At 36.2% G+C, this 18,100-nt stretch overlaps 1 protein-coding gene and 1 non-coding gene across 4 annotated transcripts in view; one reads left to right on the top strand and one right to left on the bottom strand.

Annotated features, from left to right (window-relative positions):
* ZRANB3 (zinc finger RANBP2-type containing 3) overlaps positions 1 to 18,100 on the bottom strand; it is a 253,353-nt gene that overhangs the window by 92,129 nt on the left and 143,124 nt on the right. The gene's annotated exons all lie outside the window — the stretch shown is intronic.
* Positions 808 to 880, top strand: TRNAG-CCC (transfer RNA glycine (anticodon CCC)). Its single transcript has one exon. It is a non-coding gene; the product is annotated as a tRNA-Gly (tRNA).

Below are 18,100 nucleotides of genomic sequence, written 5' to 3'. Positions count from 1 at the left end.
CCAAAAAAAAAAAAAAAAAAAAAAAAGCCAGAGGGAGAAAATGAAGTAGGGAAGTTCTATTATAGGAAGATAGAATGAAAAATTGGAATTATTCAGAGTGAAAACACTAAGAGAACTTACAGATAGAACTGATAAAGAGCAACAGTCTAGATAAATAAAACATAAACTTGTTCCCCAAATCCTGAAATATTAGGATGCTCTGAAACTCAAGAAAGGTATCACCATGAAAAGAGCAGACTGTACATTACAACGTAATCAAGCTGTGGAAAAGAGGAATCAACAAATTGTGATTTTTTTCACCCTAACCATAGTCGGTTGATGGAATGAAAGATATGGAAAATACTGGAAGAAACATGAAGAATTTATTTCTTCAATGCAGTGAGACAGTTGGTTTTGGAAATGTTTAACATTTAGGGAACTAACTGTAGAGATCAAGAATTTTAGAAAGCCCAGTGTTCTGAGATAAAATATGCTGCTCAGAAGACCTTACATGTTTACCAGTATAACTGGACAATCGAGTGCTCTAAACTTGAAACTGCAGGAAGAAAAAAGAGGCTGCTGCATTGGTCTAAGAGAGTATAGGAATTCAGATGCAGCTGAGCCACGTGCATGGGACAGATGGCTTCTCAAGAGTGTGTTCATCTCCTGTTAGTAAAGCTCTTTGAGCTCTGTAAAATAGCAGATTCTGAAGCACTAGGAATCAATTCAGTGAAAAGGAGTTCAAATGTGTAGAAGAAATTCACATAGATGGAAGTAATGTTTTGTGTTTCTTAAGCAAACCAAATCTTAAGAGGTATTTGAGGGACTTCCCCGGTGGTCCAGTGGGTAAGACTCTGTACTCCCAATGCAGGGGGCCCAGGTTCAATCCCTGGTCGGGGAACTAGATTATGCATGCATGCCGCAACTAACAGTTTGCATGCCACAACTAAGAAGCCCGCATGCCACAACTATGAAGCCTGTGTGCCGCAACTAAGAAGCCTACATGCCTCAACTAAAAAAGATCCCACATGCCGCAACTAAGACCTGGCACAGCCAAAATACATAAATAAATTTTTTAAATTAATTAATTATTTTTGGCTGCATTGGGTCCTTGTTGCTGTGCTCAGGCTTTCTTTTATTTGTGGCGAGCAGGGGCTACTCTTCGTTGTGGTGCATGGGCTTCTCATTGCAGTGGCTTCTCTTGCTGTGGAGCACAGCCTCTAGGTGCGCGGGCTTCAGTAGCCATGGCATGTGGTCTCAGTAGTTGTGGCACACAGGCTCTAGAGCACAGGCTTAGTAGTTGTGGCACACGGGCTTAGTTGCTCCACGGCACACGGGATCTTCCCGGACTGGGGCTCCAACCCGTATCCTTTGCATTGGCAGGCGGATTCTTAACCACCGCACCACCAGGGAAGCCCCAATAAATAAATATTTTTTAAAAATCACAATGAGATACTACTTTGCACCCATTAAAAAGAAAAAGATGTATTTGAATCATCAAAGTAATTGTGGTCAGGACCAAAAACAGGTGAATAAACTGAGGCAAACTACTCACCTAAATAAAGTACTTCTGGAATTACAGAGATAAACAAACATATGAATCCAAGAACTGTTTTTCTGGCTATTTAGATAAATTTGGGAGCAAGTTAAAAATCTCCCTGGATCTATGAAAATATATTATGTCACAAAATAACTCAAAATTTTAATGTAACTTAGAAACACCATGAAAATCTGAGATTAGACTCATGAATACCCAGAGTGTAAGCTCCTTAATGGCAAGGACCATGTCTTATTAATCTTTGCATTCCTAGCACCTAGCATTGTGCCTAACATATAATAAGTAGCTTATGAATTAATGAATAAATGGATGAACTGACTAATGAATACACCCCACAGTTCTTGAGAAGAGCAATTCTTTAGCAAGCAAAAACCGAAGCAACAACCAGAGTTTGGAAAGGTACATGTGGTTAAATGTGGCAAATTAATCGTATTTATTACTTGTTTCTATGAAAACCCTTCTAACATGAAAGGAAAGGAATTTAAAAGGTATTACAGGGGCTTTCCTGGTGGCACAGTGGTTAAGAATCTGCCTGTCTATGCAGGAGACACAGGTTCGAGCCCTGGTCCGGGAAGATCCCACATGCTGTGGAGCAACTAAGCCCGTGTGTCACAACTACAGAGCCTGTGCTCTAGAGCCCAAGAGTCACAACTACTGAGCCCACGTGCCACAACTACTGAAGCCCGTGCACCTAGAGCCCGTGCTCCGCAACAAGAGAAGTCACTGCAATGAGAAGCCCGTTCACCGCAATGAAGAGCAGCCCCCGCTCGCCGCAACTACAGAAGGCCCATGCACAGGAATGAAGACCCAACGCAGCCAAAAATAAATAAATTAATAAATAAATAAATTTAAAAAAAAAATAAAATGTATTACATAATAAGAACAAAGAGAATAAGAGAGAGAGAAACAGAAGACGAGGATTTCAAGCAATTTTTGGAAAAGGGAAAGTAAGTAGAGGAGATGTCCTGGTTAAAACATGGTGAACTGAACACAAATAGTATCCTCAATCAAAATGAGTCCAAAGACATAAAGATATATTAACCCACCAGGACAAATAGAATGAAAGAGAAACAGCAAACAATGTGAACATACTTCTAGAAGCAGAAAATAAAGTGAAGAAGCTAACGAAACAGAGAAAGCTGAATACCAAGGACCTAAAGAGGGGTGTCCACAAAATCCCAGAATGTCTCAGGAATTAAAATGATCAGGTACCTTAGAAGGTGGGGATAAGTGTGACGTGATAGCTAAAAATGGGGACACTGGTTGAAAGACTGTATAAGGCATGGTGACATGCCCTGATTCTCTCCCCATCCCATGCCACCCTGTTACTATCCCCCACCATGAGATTATAGTTTTATTCTACAAGAGAAATTGAACTAAAGTTTAACCTAGGGAAACCAAAAACAGTAGAAGGTAGGGGAAAGGTGCCATATGGAAACCAGATAGATTGAGATAAAGTCTACATACTAAGCATTGAGTACATTATTCTCCTTCCCTTGTTCATGCCAAAAACATGGTAGCCAGGTTTAAACCTCCGTAACACTCAAAGCAGAAGAATGGACAGTTCTTTGTTTCTTTTAAAAATTTAAAAAGTCAGAAAGATGTCCACCACATAATGACATTTGGGGATTCCCCAATGAAAAGCTCATTCTTTTCTAGTCAAAAAGCTCTTCTAATGAGCTTTTTAACATCAGTTTTTAATACGAATGACCATTAAGATATTGAGGAAAGCCTCCAATATGAACAATGAAGACCAAAACAATACCAAAAAAAAAAATTCAGAGTAAACATAAAATGCAGCAAACAGAAGAAAACTTTAAAATAAAAAATAAAACAAAATAATACCGAAAACCCACCCAGCAACAACAAGCATCCAAAAAGAGGAGGTTACAAGACTACAGGGAATAAGGGGAGAAAGAGTAAGAAAGGATGGCTAACAATTCATAATATTTTAGCTATTTTCTTTAGCTAAAACAAAAATTCAACAGAAGAACCATGTGATAAAGGAGGAAATCTCTCAAAAAAGTAAAACAAAAAATAAAAATAAGAAAGTTAAAGGACAAATATTACATAAATAATAGGAGTTCCAGAAAGAAACACTGAAGGAAAGGGAAAGAAAAAGTTAAAATGAATAATTCCCAGACATAAGCACTCAAGTTTTGAGACTAAAGGGACCAATTAGTGTCCATCATTTGAAAAAAAGAACACAAACCTAGGCACATATTTATGTAATTAAACAGTAACAGGGTAAAGGATAATCTTACAAGTTTCCAGAATAGACAAATATATGAAACATGGAAAGGATCAAAAGTCAGAATGGCACTATGATTCTTAATGGCAAGCATGGTTATTAGAGACAGTGGAGAAATGCTTCAAATTCCTGAGGAAAAATGATTTCCAAAACAAAAATCTATACCCAACCAATGTAAAAATCAAGAGATTATCTATAAGCAAACATATAAAGATTCAAAAAATGTACTTTCTATGCACGTTTCTTAGGAAACCATTCAGGGTTATGTGTTCAGAAAAAAACAGGAAATATGCTAAGAGGAACAAAGGAAAAAAAAAGTACAAATGACCCTGTAACATCTGGTCATATCACATGGCAAGGAAGCAATTAAAGACTAGTAGGGTTCTGTCAAAAGTACCATATTGAAGACAGTCCCTTTTGTCAAATGTGGGACAATTTGACCATCAATAAAGATAATAAATAAAATGGATTGAAAAAATATGAGATAAAAATAAAACCTCTCAAGCACTCAAGAGACTAGGATTAGAAGGTAATTTCTTCAACCTGCTAGTGTATGAAAAAAACAAAATAAATGTTATGAATCATACACTGAAAAGTACATAACACCACAGAAATCAATTTAAAAATTAAATAAATGGAAACAAATCTCTGTTCATAGGTTAAAGTGGCAAAACTCCCCAAAATGATCTATAGATGCTATGCAATCTCTATCAAAATTCCAGATGACGTCTTTGCAGAAATCAACACGTTGATCCTAAAATTTCGATGAAAGTGCAAGGGACACAGAGCAGCCAAAACAAACTTGAAAAAGAACAAAGTTAAAGGATTTAAATTTACTAATTTCAAAAATAAAAGCCCTCACTGGACACTATTAGAGAATGCTAGCAAAACAACTTATTATTTTGAAAACTCATAAATAAAAAGGAAAAACTATGCATTTATCCTGCCTTTTGTAAACAAAGAGAACCACTGAGTGTCCAAATAGTGGATGAGGCATGGTTGATTCCTTTATAGAGGCATGTCAGGTAATAAATGAAGAAAGAGTATTAGAATATCACCATTTTGCAATGTCTAATGATTTAATAATAAATCATGTACTGAATGTTGACAGCTACTAACATGACAAAAAGAGAGTCCTTAGATATCACAGGCCTTCTAATGGAAGAACACAACATCTCTAGAAAAGTAGAATTGCTAAAAAACCTGAAATCTCTATATCAAATACAGAGGACAGAGGAACATGTTAAATAACACCAGATGCAAGCAGCAAAATCCAGATTACAGAAACAATTTAGTTTCTTCAACAAATTAAAATTAACCAAATAAACAAGGAAATAGAGGAGAAACTTGGAGACTAAGAGAGACTTAGATTAAGAGAGATCTATCATTTGTAATGTGTGAGCCTTATTTGAGTACTGACTCAAACAATGGGGAAAAAACTTAAAAAACTGTACAATTATGATATTCACAAGATAACTGGGAATTGAAACACTGAGTTTTTAATGTTATTAAGGGATCATTATTAATTTTAATCTTTTTATGCATGATAATGGTATAATAATTAATTTTTTTTAAAAAAGAGTTCTTACTCTCTAGGTATATTTACTGAAACATTTTATGGATAAAATGTGATGTCTAGGCTTTGCTTCAAAATAATACAGGGTGGTGGAGGTAAATGAGATTATAACTAAAACAAGATTGGCCATAAGTTTACAAATGTTGATGCTCATGAAGAGTACATGGGGGGGCTCATTATTTTGTTCTGTCTACTTTTACATATATTGAATTTTTCCATGATAAAATATTAAAAAGAAGACCAGAAATAAACTAAGAAACAAAAGTCATCGAATCCAGGAATGGAACGGCAAAAGAAAATTCAGAAAGACAGCTTTGCACCATGCCTAAAGAAAAACCAGTCCAGAGTGGAGCAGAACAGGAGGCTATGGGAGGGAGGCCTCCAGGAAATAAGAAAAAAAAAAAAAAAAAAAAAAAAAAAAAAATTTAATGGGCAAAGGACCTGAGAAGACATTTCTTGAAAGAAGACATATAAATAGCCAAGAGGAACATGAAAAAGTGCTCTGTATCTCTAATCATCAGAGAAATGCAAATCAAAATCACAATGTTTTCATTTATTTACAATGAAAACAAGTGAGAGTTTTCATACCTGGGAGGCCCCCGGAAAAAAAAAAAAAAAAAAAAAAAAAAAAAAAGAAGATAATTCTATGAGCTTGTATGACCTTTTGGAAGTTGACAGATCTGTTGAAGTTTTTGAGTAAAAAAAGAAAAAAATAGTGATAGCTATATAGAAAACCAAAAGATGGAATAAAAGGGAATAATTAAAGATAAAAAGCTGACCAAGAAAGGAAGAGTCAGCTATTTGATTTATTAGAGAACAATATTATTTAGTCTATTTAGTCTATTTATTTAGCCAATCATATAAACACGGATACTGAATTACCAAATAATTCAAATACTGAAAAAGGAATAACAGAAAAGTGATGACATGGGGTGTTTAAATTACTACTCTTTCACTTTTTAGTTTTGTGATTTGGACAAGTTACTTAATCTTTTCAAGTCTCAGTTTACTCATCTATAAAATGGACATATCAATCATATAGGATTGTTTAAAGAATTAAAGATAATACATCTAAAATATATAGCATAGTATCTTATACATAAAATGACATACCATATAGCCAATAAAAAAGATGTATTTTAGTTACTGATATAGAAAGACATCTTAAAAATTGTGTTCAGTGAAAAAGCATATTACAGAAGAGTATGCATAATATGGCCCAATTTATATAAAACTGCCTCTCTCTCTCTCTACCAATCTACCTATCCTTATGTATGTAAGCAGAGAAGCTATCTAGAGGGAAAGTTACTATAATAAATTAGTCCTGGTTACCTCTGGACAGTGAGAGTTTAGTTAATTTGTACTTATTTTAAAATTCTTTTCTCTTTGTTTGATTTGATAAAATAAGTATGAATCCTTTCCACAAAAGCAATAAACTATCTTTACATTAGTAATATTTAAAAAATAAAACAGAGATTTAAAAAAAATAAAATAGGGAGATTGGGATTGACATGTATACACTGGTGTATAAAATGGATGACTAATAAGAACCTGCTGTATAAAAATAAATAAATTAAATAAAATTCAAAAAAATATAAAAAAAAAGAAACAAACCAACTAAAACCTAACTTAAGGGTTTCAAATTTTGTATTTTGCATTAAAAAGTTCTCATCTTTCACTTTGTTACCTAAAAATACTAATATAGCTCCATGAAACAACCCTTCATGAATTATTTACTCTCTGAGGAAAGAGAATATTCCTAGTCCATCAAAAAGTCTACAAATAATAAATGCTGGAGGGTAAAGGGTGGGGATAAAAGGAAACCCTCCTAAAGTGTTGGTGGGAATGTAAATTGGTGCTGCCACTATGTAAAACAGTATTGAGATTGCTTAAAAAACTAAAAATAGAGTTACCATATGATCCAGCAATCCCACTCCTGGGCATTTATCGGGAAAAGACAAACACTCTAATTTTAAAAGATAAATGCACCCAGTGTTCATAGCTGAATCACGTAAGTTTTGATATGTTATCTTTTCATTTTTATTCATGTCAAAGTATTTTCTTTTTCTTTTTTAAATTAAGTTATTTATTTATTTATTTGGGGCTGTGTTGGGTCTTCGTTTCTGTGCGAGGGCTTTCTCTAGTTGTGGCAAGAGGGGGCCACTCTTCATCGCGGTGCGCGGGCCTCTCACTATCGCGGCCTCTCTTGTTGCAGAGCACAGGCTCCAGATGTACAGGCTCAGTAGTTGTGGCTCACGGGCCCAGTTGCTCCGCAGCACGTGCGATCCTCCCAGACCAGGGCCCAAACCCATGTCCCCTGCATTAGCAGGCAGACTCTTAACCACTGTGCCACCAGGGAAACCCCCATGTCAAAGTATTTTCTAATTTCTCCTGTGATTTCTTCTTTGACTCATTTATTACTTCAAAACATGTTGAATTTCTATATATTTGTGAATTCCCCTAATTTCTTTCTGTAATTGGTGTCTGATTTTATTCTGCTGTGGTTGGAGAACACACTTGTGATTTTAATCCTTGTAAATTTATTGAGATTTGTTTTATGGCCTAACATATGGCGTATCCTGGAAAACCTTACATGTGCACTTGAGAAGAATGTGTATTCTACTGCTGTTGTGTGGAGTGTTTGATAGATGTCTGCCAGGTTTATTTGTTATCAAGTTTATAGTGTTTTTCAAGTTTTCAAAAAAAAATTTTTATTGAGTTATAGTTGATGTAAAGATTAATACAAATTTCATTTTAACAGTATATAAAAACTTTGTCCCTGTATAGCTCCAAAAATAAATAAATTAATTAAATAACTTATAAAGACAATGTTAAAGCATGAGACAAGATGATACTAAGTGAAAACAGTAGATGACAGCATTACATGTAGGCTATGTTAAACTTTAATACTATGTAAAAATTATTAGATATATGGACAAGCCTAGAAATAAAGACAAAAATGAAAACAATTTACTTGTTAGTATAGTTGGATTATGGTATTTTTCCATTCCATTTTTATTGTATGGTGTTATATATTTTATTGTCTTCTCGTCATATATACATATGAATATTTTACTATTTCTTTTGTTTTGTTTTGTTTTTTTGCGGTACGTGGGCCTCCCACTGTTGTGGCCTCTCCCGTTGCGGAGCACAGGCTCCACACGCGCAGGCCCAGCGGCCATGGCTCACGGGCCCAGCCGCTCCGCGGCATGTGGGATCCTCCCGGACCGGGGCACAAACCCGCGTCCCCTGCATCGGCAGGCGGACCCTCAACCATTGCGCCACCAGGGAAGCCCTTTACTATTTCTTATATTAAACCCAAATCTACCTCCCCATTAAGTTTCATTCCTTGATAATAATGTTACTCTCTGAGACCACAAAGATAAAAGTCTAATTCCTTTAAAACATGACAGATCTTTAAGTATTTAAAGACTTGTTCCCTCTAGGTCTTCCCTTTTTCAAATTCCTATAGGCTTCCTAAGATCAAGCACTACATCTTACTCATCTTTGTATTGCCGGCAGCTCTGAAATAATGTCTTAAATATAGCAGGCAATCAATAATATTAGGCATTTGTAGAGCTGAGTATGAAATCCCCTCATTATTCCGGTAACCCTTTCCCAGATATGTTTTCATTTGTTAACATGCTTCTTAAAATGTGACTTTTAGTTCCCTTTCAGTTCCTTGTCTCCAGTGACCTTCTAAAATCCACTCCAATCATTCTACACCCACAGCAATAATCGATCCTGAAAAAGAGCTCTACCTGGTAAATTCAGACCTTCCACTCTTTAGTACCTCCGTCCTCCTAGCCCTCTTGTTCACTCGCACCCACTGTAGCTATACTATCTCATCAGGACCTTTCAGTCAACTTTTACCATATCCACAATATCCTTCCTGTCTTCACATCCTTCCTCACCTTACTTTGATTTCCGAGTCCATACATTACCTTTGTTTTTATCAGTATAGTATAATTTCCCTTGTCCCACAGTCCATGCATTGCAAGCTAGTGAAAAAAAAAAAATCTTGGATCGATCCAACTATAAGCCTTTTCCAAGCCTCTACCCACGCTGCTGGGAAATATACCTTAGAGAAGACTGGTTCCAGTAACAAATCTAGAATTGCTGATCTCAATTGGTTATTCAGTGCTGCACCAATTCTACCACACTAATCTCATTATCTCATTCCCCCATTCAGCAAACTCTCACACCATGTCAATATTCATCAAAGTCTCACACCATGTCAATGTTCATCAAACTTTTAACCCTCAACTTTTCCATTTCTCTGAAACTTTTCTCTGAAACTTTTCCAGTTTCCTAGAGAAAATAAAAGTATGCAAACTCCCTCAACTTCTAGCCAGCCCAGAAACTATGGATATTGTAAATAATATCATAAAGCCATAAAAAGGCTGAAGGTATTTAGGTATACAAAGAAAGGACAAATAAGTACAAAATAACGTGTATGTTTATAACAACTAGTAAAAAATAGGACTTTGCTTGAAAAGGCACACAATTTATGCGGAAAGATTAAAAACTACACACAGTTGCCTAAAGGGAGGGAAACTGGGGTGAAAGGAAGATTTTTCAAAGTATATACGTTTCTATCGCTTTAGAATTTTGAACCATGTGAAAATGTTGTCTTAAAAAATAACAAATAAAACTTGTGAATATAATCATGCATGTCCTTTCATGCATGCAGTGGTATTGACATGTATACACTGGTGTATAAAATGGATGACTAATAAGAACCTGCTGTATAAAAATAAATAAATTAAATAAAATTCAAAAAAATATAAAAAAAAAGAAACAAACCAACTAAAACCTAACTTGAGGGTTTCAAATTTTGTATTTTGCATTAAAAAGTTCTCATCTTTCACTTTGTTACCTAAAAATACTAATATAGCTCCATGAAACAACCCTTCATGAATTATTTACTCTCTGAGGAAAGAGAATATTCCTAGTCCATCAAAAAGTCTACAAATAATAAATGCTGGAGGGTAAAGGGTGGGGATAAAAGGAAACCCTCCTAAAGTGTTGGTGGGAATGTAAATTGGTGCTGCCACTATGTAAAACAGTATTGAGATTGCTTAAAAACTAAAAATAGAGTTACCATATGATCCAGCAATCCCACTCCTGGGCATTTATCGGGAAAAGACAAACACTCTAATTTTAAAAGATAAATGCACCCAGTGTTCATAGCTGAATCACGTAAGTTTTGATATGTTATCTTTTCATTTTCATTCATGTCAAAGTATTTTCTTTTTCTTTTTTAAATTAAGTTATTTATTTATTTATTTGGGGCTGTGTTGGGTCTTCGTTTCTGTGCGAGGGCTTTCTCTAGTTGTGGCAAGAGGGGGCCACTCTTCATCGCGGTGCGCGGGCCTCTCACTATCGCGGCCTCTCTTGTTGCAGAGCACAGGCTCCAGATGTACAGGCTCAGTAGTTGTGGCTCACGGGCCCAGTTGCTCCGCAGCACGTGCGATCCTCCCAGACCAGGGCCCAAACCCATGTCCCCTGCATTAGCAGGCAGACTCTTAACCACTGTGCCACCAGGGAAACCCCCATGTCAAAGTATTTTCTAATTTCTCCTGTGATTTCTTCTTTGACTCATTTATTACTTCAAAACATGTTGAATTTCTATATATTTGTGAATTCCCCTAATTTCTTTCTGTAATTGGTGTCTGATTTTATTCTGCTGTGGTTGGAGAACACACTTGTGATTTTAATCCTTGTAAATTTATTGAGATTTGTTTTATGGCCTAACATATGGCGTATCCTGGAAAACCTTACATGTGCACTTGAGAAGAATGTGTATTCTACTGCTGTTGTGTGGAGTGTTTGATAGATGTCTGCCAGGTTTATTTGTTATCAAGTTTATAGTGTTTTTCAAGTTTTCAAAAAAAAATTTTTATTGAGTTATAGTTGATGTAAAGATTAATACAAATTTCATTTTAACAGTATATAAAAACTTTGTCCCTGTATAGCTCCAAAAATAAATAAATTAATTAAATAACTTATAAAGACAATGTTAAAGCATGAGACAAGATGATACTAAGTGAAAACAGTAGATGACAGCATTACATGTAGGCTATGTTAAACTTTAATACTATGTAAAAATTATTAGATATATGGACAAGCCTAGAAATAAAGACAAAAATGAAAACAATTTACTTGTTAGTATAGTTGGATTATGGTATTTTTCCATTCCATTTTTATTGTATGGTGTTATATATTTTATTGTCTTCTCGTCATATATACATATGAATATTTTACTATTTCTTTTGTTTTGTTTTGTTTTTTTGCGGTACGTGGGCCTCCCACTGTTGTGGCCTCTCCCGTTGCGGAGCACAGGCTCCACACGCGCAGGCCCAGCGGCCATGGCTCACGGGCCCAGCCGCTCCGCGGCATGTGGGATCCTCCCGGACCGGGGCACAAACCCGCGTCCCCTGCATCGGCAGGGGGGCCCCCTTTTTACTATTTCTTATATTAAACCCAAATCTACCTCCCCATTAAGTTTCATTCCTTGATAATAATGTTACTCTCTGAGACCACAAAGATAAAAGTCTAATTCCTTTAAAACATGACAGATCTTTAAGTATTTAAAGACTTGTTCCCTCTAGGTCTTCCCTTTTTCAAATTCCTATAGGCTTCCTAAGATCAAGCACTACATCTTACTCATCTTTGTATTGCCGGCAGCTCTGAAATAATGTCTTAAATATAGCAGGCAATCAATAATATTAGGCATTTGTAGAGCTGAGTATGAAATCCCCTCATTATTCCGGTAACCCTTTCCCAGATATGTTTTCATTTGTTAACATGCTTCTTAAAATGTGACTTTTAGTTCCCTTTCAGTTCCTTGTCTCCAGTGACCTTCTAAAATCCACTCCAATCATTCTACACCCACAGCAATAATCGATCCTGAAAAAGAGCTCTACCTGGTAAATTCAGACCTTCCACTCTTTAGTACCTCCGTCCTCCTAGCCCTCTTGTTCACTCGCACCCACTGTAGCTATACTATCTCATCAGGACCTTTCAGTCAACTTTTACCATATCCACAATATCCTTCCTGTCTTCACATCCTTCCTCACCTTACTTTGATTTCCGAGTCCATACATTACCTTTGTTTTTATCAGTATAGTATAATTTCCCTTGTCCCACAGTCCATGCATTGCAAGCTAGTGAAAAAAAAAAAATCTTGGATCGATCCAACTATAAGCCTTTTCCAAGCCTCTACCCACGCTGCTGGGAAATATACCTTAGAGAAGACTGGTTCCAGTAACAAATCTAGAATTGCTGATCTCAATTGGTTATTCAGTGCTGCACCAATTCTACCACACTAATCTCATTATCTCATTCCCCCATTCAGCAAACTCTCACACCATGTCAATATTCATCAAAGTCTCACACCATGTCAATGTTCATCAAACTTTTAACCCTCAACTTTTCCATTTCTCTGAAACTTTTCTCTGAAACTTTTCCAGTTTCCTAGAGAAAATAAAAGTATGCAAACTCCCTCAACTTCTAGCCAGCCCAGAAACTATGGATATTGTAAATAATATCATAAAGCCATAAAAAGGCTGAAGGTATTTAGGTATACAAAGAAAGGACAAATAAGTACAAAATAACGTGTATGTTTATAACAACTAGTAAAAAATAGGACTTTGCTTGAAAAGGCACACAATTTATGCGGAAAGATTAAAAACTACACACAGTTGCCTAAAGGGAGGGAAACTGGGGTGAAAGGAAGATTTTTCAAAGTATATACGTTTCTATCGCTTTAGAATTTTGAACCATGTGAAAATGTTGTCTTAAAAAATAACAAATAAAACTTGTGAATATAATCATGCATGTCCTTTCATGCATGCAGTGGGGGGATGGGAAATTATTATTTAATGGGCATAGTTTCAGTGTCCATTAAAGCTCTAGAGATGGGGCTTCCCTGGTGGCGCAGTGGTTGAGAGTCCGCCTGCCGATGCAGGGGACACGGGTTCGTGCCCTGGTCCGGGAAGATCCCACACGCCGCGGAGCGGCTGGGCCCGTGAGCCATGACCGCTGAGCCTGCGCGTCCAGAGCCTGTGCTCCGCAATGGGAGAGGCCACGGCAGTGAGAGGCCCGTGTACCGCAAAAAAAAAAAAAGTTCTAGAGATGGATGGTGGTGATGGCTGCACAACAATGTGAATGTACTTAATGTCACTGAACTATAAACTTAAAAATGGTTAAAATGATAAACTTCCTCAAGTATATTTTAGTGTAAATAAAAAAACCCACAATAGTGATAACTAAAATAACAACACAAAACACCCTCCAGTGCCTTCCTACTGCTATTATGATGAAGAACAAGACCCTGTATAATATGACCCCTGCCTAACTCCATCTTGTCTTGAGACCCTCTCTTCAATTCACTCAAGAATATTCAAGCTGAACTGAACTAGTTCCTCAAAGGCATAGCAGTCTCTCTTGCTCTGGGCCTTACCACAGAAAATTCTTCTTCCTGGAATGCAAATAAATATCACTTACTCACAGGATGCCTCTTCTTCCTCTCTGACTTACTTTTAGTTCACTCTATTAAACTCTGCCATAACATCCTTTGCTTCCCTTTTATGACACTCATCACAACTATAATTATCTGGTTAGCGTCTGACTAGAAAATTCAATGAAGGCTAGGACCACTTGAGTCTTGTTCTCTAATGCATACCTGATGCCTAGCACATGGCATGGCATGTAACAAGTACCCTATAAATATTTTTTGAATGAATGGATTAATTCAAAATTAAACCATACTCCTGACAGTCTAATCAATGAGCAGAGTAGAACCATCCCTTACTCTAGATGCTACTTTGATTAGTGTACCCTAATATTACTTTATTTTTATCAGTTATGACAGACACTTGACTTTAATTTAGCCTAGCATTATTTAAAACCAGAAGTCTTTTTGAACTGAACGGCTGATAAAAGGTGAGGATTTCTCAAATCCCTTCCACACAAAGCAGACTTTCTAAGCATAAGTGCAGAATTTATCCTATTAATTTTTATCTAGTTAGTTTTCAAACTCATCTCTGCCATCCAGTATATTAACTATTTCTCTCAGATTCGAGCCATTTGCAAATGGAGTAGACCTGACCTCTATTTAGCCATGGATTAGAACATTAAATGCAACAGTGCTAACGACAAGGTACCGTGCACTTCCATAAAAGACATTTCTTGAAGCTGACATGACCTACTAATTAACACTTTTGGAGAATGACTATAAATACCTTTATATGTACTATCACTCAGGATTTTCCCTCTCATAAAAATTTAGACAACTATTTCTCCTAAGAGGTAGAATGGGCACAAAATATCAGCTGTAAAGAAAGTTCAGAAATTTTGATAAATTACTATAAAGATATTCTTAACCTTTGAGCATGACATCAGGGAGGTGGCTGCTAATAATGGGATGCATGCTTGGACTATCTATGTGTCCTTTTTTTCTATGTAAAAGAACATTTTTTAAAGTTGCCATTGCCAAAGTCTTTCTTACTGCCAGGAAAAGTGAAAAAAAAAAATAACAGGAAGTCACATACAGGACAAGCCATTTAACCTTGCCAGGTTCCTATAAAATGACAGAGGGGGACTGCATGATTGTAAAGTCTTTCTAGCTCTAACGTGCAAATGGTTGAAACTGAATGTGCTGTCTTCTCCAAGTCATATTTGTATTTATAGCTTCTTCTAAATATAACCTAGTAGAGTGAATGATGTAAGGAATCTTAGATATGAGATGCTCTGATTGAGTAATACTTTCTCTTGTTCCTCTCAAAGTAAACCAGGTAGGTGGTTACCTACACCTAGACTTCTCATCTCAAAATCACATTCATGTAAGTATACTTCTGTTTACCATCACTTATGTATTTAATAAACTACAAAGGTAAAGTTACATTTTTACTCAAACTTCATTTAATTTTATTTTTAATATAGTCATGACATTTCAAGTATAAAATAAGGGTCTAGAACTGAATAACTAACCATAATTTGGCTTCTGCAAAATTATAGTGTGAAAATGACAACTTCATAGAATCCAAACATTATGGAAAAAAATTTAACATTCCATAGACTAACTTAAAATGCCAAGAAGTGCCTTGATCTGAATCAGAGTCTATGAAACCATAGGGCTTTCGAGGTAAAGAAGTAAAGGAATAACATAAAACTTTTGAAATGGAATCTGAAAGAAAATGCCTTGAGAAGCATGATAATAATCTTGAAATGGTTTTCTCTTGTAAACAGGAAATAGAACACAATCATAAAGCATTTCATAAAGATAAACTTTTCTTTGAAACAGTGTCTACATTAATAAGCAAGAAAAGGACAGGTATACACTTCTAACACTTCTAATGTCATGTGACAAGTCCTAATCAGAAAACAAAAAAAAAAGAAATGTATTCTGACCAGTTAGGTTTTGCTAGTCCCCAAAATGTAATTAATATATTAATATATCTGTTTCATGCAGGCAAACGTTTGACATTTATAATCTGCAAGAATTATAACTAAGGGCTCCCCAACAATATCTACCATTGTACCTATTTGGTATTATATCCTAAAACTATTTATTATTATTTGTGTACAGGAAGACAACTGACTTTTTAATGATAACTTTGTGCTAGGACACCTTAATGAAATCTCTTTGGTTTTGAACATTTTTGAGCTCATTGTCTTGGGTCTTCTAAATAAATAATATCAGCTGCACATAATAATAATTTTGCCTTTTTCTTTCCAATTTTTTTTTTTGCTGTACGCGGGTCTCTCACCGTTGTGGCCTCTCACCGTTGTGGCCTCTCCCATTGCGTAGTGCAGGCTCCAGAGGTGCAGACCCAGCGGCCACAGCCCACGGGCCCAGCCGCTCCCCGGCACGCAGGATCCTCCTGGACCGGGGCACAAACCCGCGTCCCCTGCATCGGCAGGCAGCCTCCCAACCACTGCGCCACCAGGGAAGCCCTTCTTTCCAATTTTTACCTCTTATTTTTCTTTTGAGTAGTTGAACTAATGCCCGGAGAATAAAGGTAAAGTGTGTGACAATTAACACCCTTGCCTTGGTTTTAGTGTTTCATGTGATGGTGGCTTTGGGATTAAAACACATACAGATACATAAACGTATATATTATATGTGTTGATATGTATATAAATATCACACATGAATAACTTAAAATTATTAAAAACTGTAATCAAAGGTGAATGCTGGGGACTTCCCTGGTGGTGCAGTGGTTAAGAATCCACCTGCCAATGCAGGGGACACGGGTTCTGAGCCCCGGTCCAGGAAGATCCCACATGCCGTGGAGCAACTAAACCCGTGCACCACAACTACTGAGCCTGCACTCAAGAGCCTGCGAGCCATAACTACTGAGCCCACCCACTGCAACTACTGAAGCCCGTGTACCTAGAGCCTGTGCTCTGCAACAAGAGAGGCCACCACAATGAAAAGCCCACACACCACAACAAAGAGTAGCCCCTGATTGCTGCAACTAGAGAAAGCCCACAGGAAGCAATGAAGACCCAACACAGCCAAAAATAAACAAATTTATTTTTTTTAAAAAAGATGTACGCTGAACTTTATTAAATTCTACCTCAGCATAAATGGGGAAAATGAAATGAAGCTTTTCCTTTTCATTATTAACATGGCTAAATATATTAATAGACTTCCTAATATTAAACTATGGCTGCATTCCTGACATAGATCCCATTTGTATACGATTAATATATTAGGCCCTTTAATGAGTATCTGGTTTATACTAATATTGACTATTTCTGCATTTATAGTCTTAAGTAGAAAAAGAGCCTTGGTTCTTTTTGTGTGTGTGCTATCTTCTCTGATTTTGGGTATCAGTGTTAAACTGCCCTCACATAAACAATTTGGAAGGATTCTTTGTATCTCTGTGCTTTAGAGCCCTTTAAAAGGCATCAGAACATCACAACAACATAGGGATATTTGAGGGAATTGTAAAAAGAAAAAAATCAAATACACACACACATACTGAGAAAAAAGATAAGGGACTCAAATCACAGATAAAGACCTGATGCTCACAATATATAAAGATTTCCAGTACATCAATAAGAAAAAAACCTAATAAGCTTAGTAGAATGAAGGGCAAAGAGCACAGATAACTGACAGATAAAAGTACAAATGACTCTTACATATATGAAAAAAATGTTCAGCTTCACTTAGTAATGTGCAAGAAGACTAATGTGCGTTAAAACTACTATCAAATCACACTGGCAATACAAAATAATTTCTATTTGAATATGTTGGCAAGGTGTGGGGAAAGAGACAATCTTACTGCTGATAGGAATATAAATCGGTATACGTTTTATGGAGTGTAATTTGCAAACGTCTAAAAAATATAAAAATGCAAGTGCCCTTTCTACCAGCAATTCCACTTCTAATAAATTTATCTTACAGATTTATTCCCATGTATATTACATGAAATATTAAAATACCTAAAAATTATTGAGAGCTCACTATGTGCCAGTCACTGTGCAAGCCTTTATAAATATAAGCTAATTTAAGTCTCATAATAACTCTGAGGAAGGAATAATTATCCTGTTTTAAGAGCTGAAGAAATTAAGAGATAGTGAGGTAAACTTATTTTCCTAAAATGAAACATCTGGTAGGCACTGAATATGAAAATAAAACACAGGTGGTCTAGCTCTAGTTTTACATGCTCTTTGACACTATAATATACTACCTCTCAACATGTGCAAGGATATTCATTGC

The sequence above is a fragment of the Neophocaena asiaeorientalis genome, unplaced genomic scaffold (genome assembly GCF_003031525.2).
Source record: "Neophocaena asiaeorientalis asiaeorientalis breed wild unplaced genomic scaffold, Neophocaena_asiaeorientalis_V1.1 scaffold102, whole genome shotgun sequence".
In the NCBI taxonomy this organism is placed as follows: Eukaryota; Metazoa; Chordata; class Mammalia; order Artiodactyla; family Phocoenidae; genus Neophocaena; species Neophocaena asiaeorientalis.
This window is presented reverse-complemented; position numbering and strand designations above follow the sequence as displayed.